Here is a 5,752-nt window from a genome sequence, read left to right on the forward strand (position 1 = left end):
AAAACAGGTCATCCCACACCCCAAAACCCCCCCCACCCCAAAACCCTCCCGCCCCAAACTCCTCCCACCCCAAACCCAGGGGGGTCAGCACCCTCCAGGTCGTAGGAACCTCCTGGATTTTAACATCCCCCCCTCAACCTCTTGCATTTTTCTCCCCCCACGCTGGCCAGGCTTGGCGGGGAGGGGGGGGGGAGGAAGAGGAGGGGGGGCAGGCTGCCAACCGTCGCTGCGTGCCGAGGTGGCGCGGTAAATTGGCTGCCATTACACTCTGCTGCTTTAAACAAATTCCTAAATTCGACTTCGCCGAGCGCATCTGTAATCCTCCTCCAATTACACACGCAGGGCATGGCCCGCTAATTCACCACTTACATTAGGGGGAAAAAAAAAAAAAAAAGAAAATTTATATCTACATCGAGAGGGGGGGAGGGGATTTATCCCTTGGCAAAAACCTCGGAGCATCCCCCTGCCCTGGAAAAGGGGGGAAGGGCAGAGCCATCACCGGGAGCCGAAAATAGGTCTCGCCTCGGAGCAGGGTGGGAAGAAAAAAAACACCACAAAACTGAAAAAAAATAAAAAAAGAAGGAAATATCTAAGGATTGGTAAAGGAGGAAATAAGCTGCAGCAGGAGGCAGCTGCAGAGGTAGCGCTGGAAATGCCAAGCAACCAGGAATAAGCACCTCCAGCTATTTTGGGCACTGACAGGAGGCTGTGGCGGTGGCAGGGGGGGGCTGGTGGCACCCGCCGTGTCCCGGTGTCCCCAACAGCCCCCGTGGGTGATGCTGAGGTTCAGGGTTGGGTGCCAGGCTCCGTCCCTGGGTCCCCCAACACCTCGGGGGCAGTGGGGTGCAGCCTGATGGCCAAGGGGTGACCCTGTTGGGGATGCCTGGTCCCCCTGTCACCCCGTGTCACAGCTGGGGGACCCACGCACCCACAGGAGGGACAAGCTGGAGGTGGTGGCCAGATGTGCTCCCAGGTGGCCACTTCCAGCCACACTGGTGGCCCCACGGCCCCGTGTCACCCTCCTCCCCACTCATGGTCCTGCTCCTGTGCCACCCCGTGGTCCCGAGCATCACTCGGGGACAGGAGTCACCAGGGGACTTTGGGGACACGCTGGAGCCATCCTGAGGCCAGAGACCCCGGTGATGGGTCTGCACCCAAAAGTGCCACCTCCACAACCCCCCCCCAACCAGGCCAGGGGGCTGCTGTGGCACCCCCGGGGCCAGCACATTCCATTCCCCATCCCAGCTCATCCCTCTCTGCCTTCCAGTCCATCCCAGTTCCCACCCCAGCTCACCCCATTCCCCATCCCAGCTCATCCCTCTCCTCATCCCAGCTCATCCCTCTCTGCCTTCCAGTTCATCCCAGTCCCCACCCCAGCTCACCCCATTCCCCATCCCAGCTCATCCCTCTCCTCATCCCAGCTCATCCCTCTCCTCATCCCAGCTCATCCCTCTCTGCCTTCCAGTTCATCCCAGTTCCCATCCCAGCTCATCCCTCTCCTCATCCCAGCTCATCCCTCTCTGCCTTCCAGTTCATCCCAGTTCCCATCCCAGCTCATCCCTCTCCTCATCCCAGCTCATCCCTCTCTGCCTTCCAGTTCATCCCAGTTCCCATCCCAGCTCATCCCTCTCCTCATCCCAGCTCATCCCTCTCTGCCTTCCAGTTCATCCCAGTTCCCATCCCAGCTCATCCCTCTCCTCATCCCAGCTCATCCCTCTCTGCCTTCCAGTTCATCCCAGTTCCCATCCCAGCTCATCCCATTCCCCATCCCAGTTAATCCCTCTCCTCATCCCAGCTCATCCCTCTCTGCCTTCCAGTTCATCCCACTTCCCATCCCAGCTCACCCCATTCCCCATCCCAGCTCATCCCTCTCCTCATCCCAGCTCATCCCTCTCTGCCTTCCAGTTCATCCCACTTCCCATCCCAGCTCACCCCATTCCCCATCCCAGTTCATCCCACTCTCTGCAGCACGTCGCCAGCCTGACCCACCACGGGGACCAGCAAGGATGGCTCCTTCCCCTGAGTCCACATCCCCCCCAAGCACGGGCAGACACCCCATCGTGTCCCACATCCCCCCACCCAGGAAGAGCTCTGATGGGATCCCACAGCCGGATCCAGGTTGGGGGGGTCCTACCAGCCTCCCCCCACCCCCAGTTTGCAGCCTCCAGAGGAGGAGACACCCAGCTCCTCACTGGTCAGGCATCTCCATCCCCATCCATCCCCCCAACCCTGGAAGAGAGAGCAAAGCTGGGGGGGGATGGAGAAGGAGGGGGCCACCAGGATTTGGGAAGAGGGAAGGAGATGAACAGCCGACACGGAACAAGCATCAAGAAACAAGAGGGGGGGCTCTGTCTGCTCCTCAACGGGGGGTTTGAGGCTGCCCCCAGCGCCGGGGAAGAGCCGTAATCTCGTTGCCACCTCTGTTTGATGGCTTCATTTAGTCGGGAATAGCACCCTCATGGATTTTTAGAAAACAAGCAGAAATCGCCGGCGTCAGCTCCCGCCGGGTCCTAAAGCAGCCGGGAAGGGGCTGGGGATGTGCACGGGGAGGGCGGCCACAATCCCAGTCCAACCCCGCTTTTTCCAGTCCCCAAGAGGCTCTGGAAGAGGGGACAGAGGCATCAGTTTGGACCAAAAAGGACCTGCCTCCGTCCTCCTTAATCAGAGAGTCCAGCTCATCCCATGCCCCGTCCCAGCTCATCCCTCTCCCCATCCCAGCTCATCCCTCTCTGCCTTCCAGTTCATCCCAGTCCCCATCCCAGCTCACCCCGTTCCCCATCCTAGCTCATCCCTCTCCCCATCCCAGCTCATCCCTCTCTGCATTCCAGTTCATCCCCGTCCCCATCCCAGCTCACACTATCCCCCATCCCAGTTCATCCTGCTCTCCATCCCAGCTCATCCCTCTCCCCATCCCAGCTCATCCCTCTCCCCATCCCAGCTCATTCCATTCCCCATCCCAGTTCATCCCACTCCCCATCCCAGCTCATCCTTCTCTCCATCCCAGTTCATCCCTCTCTCCATCCCAGCTCATCCCTCTCAGCATCCCAGTTCATCCCAGTCCCTATCCCAGCTCACGCCATCCCCCATCCCAGTTCATCCCACTCCCCATCCCACCCACATCCCTCTCCCCATCCCACCCACATCCCTCTCCCCATCCCACCCACATCCCTCTCCGCATCCCAGTTCATCCTGCTCCCCATCCCAGCTCATCCCTCTCTGCATCCCAGTTCATCCCTCTCTCCATCCCAGTTCATCCCTCTCCCCATCCCAGTTCATCCTGCTCCCCATCCCAGCTCATTCCATTCCTGATCCCAGTTCATCCTGCTCCCCATCCCAACTCATCCCTCTCTGCATCCCAGCTCATCCTGCTCCCCATTCCAGCCACATCCCCCTCCCCATCCCAGCTCATCCCTCTCTGCATCCCAGCTCATACCATTCTCCATCCCAGTTCATCCCACTCCCCATCCCAGCTCATTCCATTCCTCACCCCAGTTCATCCCTCTACCCAACCCAGTTCATCCTGCTCCCCATCCCAGCTCATCTCTCTCTCCATCCCAGCTCATCCCTCTCAGCATCCCAGTTCATCCCAGTCCCCAGCCCAGCTCACCCCATTCCCCATCCCAGTTCACCCTGCTCTCCATCCCAGCTCATCCCACTCCCCAGCCCAGCCACATCCTGCTCCCCATCCCAGCTCATTCCATTCCCCATCCTAGCTAATCCCTCTCCCCATCCCAGTTCATCCCTCTCTCCATCCCAGTTCATCCCTCTCCCCATCCCAGTTCATCCCTCTCCCCATCCCAGTTCATCCTGCTCCCCATCCCAGCTCATCCCTCTCTGCATCCCAGCCCATCCCTCTCCCCATTCCAGCTCACTCCATTCCCCATCCCAGCTCATTCAATTCCCCATCCCAGTTCATCCTGCTCCCCATCCCAGCTCATCCCTCTCTGCATCCCAGCTCATCCCAATCCCCATCCCAGCCACATCCTGCTCCCCATCCCAACTCATCCCATGCCCCATCCCAGTTCATCCTATGCCTCATCCCAGCTCATCCCACTCCCCATCCCAGCTCATCCCATGCCCCATCCCAGCTCATCCCAGTCCCCATCCTAGCTAATCCCTCTCCCCATCCCAGCTCACCCCGTTCCCCATCCTAGCTCATCCCTCTCCCCATCCCAGCTCATCCCGCTCCCCATCCCAGCTCATCCCGCTCCCCATCCCAGCTCATCCCGCTCCCCATCCCAGCTCATCCCGCTCCCCATCCCAGCTCATCCCGCTCCCCATCCCAGCTCATCCCGCTCCCCATCCCAGCTCATCCCGCTCCCCATCCCAGCTCATCCCGCTCCCCATCCCAGCTCATCCCGCTCCCCATCCCAGCTCATCCCGCTCCCCATCCCAGCTCATCCCTCTCCCCATCCCAGTTCATCCTATGCCTCATCCCAGCTCATCCCCCTCCCCATCCCAGCTCATCCCAGCCGTCCCTGCCCCATCCCCCAGCACCGAAGCCCCCCCTTCCCTCTGGGATCGGCGAAGCAGCGATTCCTGGCCCTGGCCCCACAAGTGTCCGAGACACATGAAATCAAAGTCTCCACCATTCCCTGTGGTCAAAGGGCAGGAGCATCGAATCCCCCGCCCCGGGATTAACGGAGGGATCGTTAGAAACCCAATGGTAAAGGTCTCCGTGGGTGAGCGCCTCGTTCATCACAGCCTCGTTAGAGGGAAACACATCCCAGTTTGGGAGAGGGTTCACCCAGTCAGCCCCCACATGCTGTGGGGAGGGCAGAGGAGGCACCGGGGCTCATCTCCTGCCCCTTCATCCACCTCCTCCTCCTCGCCGGGGGAGGGGGGGGAGCGCATCGGCGTGATGCCGTGGGCTATTTTTGGAGGAGTTTGGGTAAATGATGGAGGAGCAGGGGGGCAGAGGGGGACATGGCCACCACCAGAGCTTTGGGGACACCCCCGAGGAGGACCAGGAGGTGGAGTCCCTCTCACCAGGGGTCCCTCCCACCCAGGGGTCCCTCCCACCCATCGGGGGCTGCAGCATCAGACCCATGGGACGGCGTTTTGGGGGTGCTGAGCACAACACCCTTCAACCCACCCCCCCCAACCAGTGCAACCGGGGTCCCCCATCTCAGCACCGGTGGCCACAGAAGTCACTTTGGTCCCAAGGGACCCCCAGGGTGATGGGGAGCCCTTGGGATGCCCCCCCCCCAGCATTCACCGCAGCCTCCAGCATCATCCTGCCCCCCCGGCACTGGGGAGAAACCTCCTCCCCGGGACTTGCACCCAAAGCCAAGGGAATCAGGGATGGGCAGAGCAGGGTTGGGACCACCAAAGGGTGCTGGTGGCTTAAGTCCAAGTCCCCCAGCTCGTAGCCACCAGGGTCCCTGCCAGCGCCGGGGGGGGGCACCGAGCTCTGCCAACCCTCTGCTCATCCTCCCTCTTTTCCCTGGGGGGGAAGGAGCAGCTTGGAAGGCAGCAGTGAAACCTGGGCCCATTCCAGAGGCTGGGAATGCAAATCCTTCCCCCTTGTGCCCGTGTGTCCCCCCTCCCTGCTCTCCTCCCCCCCTACTCCCCCCCAGCTCCTGGGCACGAGCCCAGCTTTAGCCTGGCACCGCAGCCCACGCAGGTACTGGCTGAGCGCCCGGCTCCGCTGCCAGCGGCAAAGTGCTGCCAGCCGGTACCCGATCCGGCCCCACGGGATGCCAGGGGGAAGGAATACCCTGTGCCGGGGGGCAAATGCCTTGTACGGGGG

General features: G+C 61.4%; 1 protein-coding gene across 1 annotated transcript in view; it reads right to left on the minus strand.

Annotated features, from left to right (window-relative positions):
- Positions 1–5,752, minus strand: part of SND1 (staphylococcal nuclease and tudor domain containing 1) — a 278,207-nt gene that overhangs the window by 150,310 nt on the left and 122,145 nt on the right. The window lies entirely within an intron of this gene.

Source organism: Calidris pugnax, unplaced genomic scaffold (assembly GCF_001431845.1).
Source record: "Calidris pugnax isolate Ruff unplaced genomic scaffold, ASM143184v1 scaffold459, whole genome shotgun sequence".
In the NCBI taxonomy this organism is placed as follows: domain Eukaryota; kingdom Metazoa; phylum Chordata; class Aves; order Charadriiformes; family Scolopacidae; genus Calidris; species Calidris pugnax.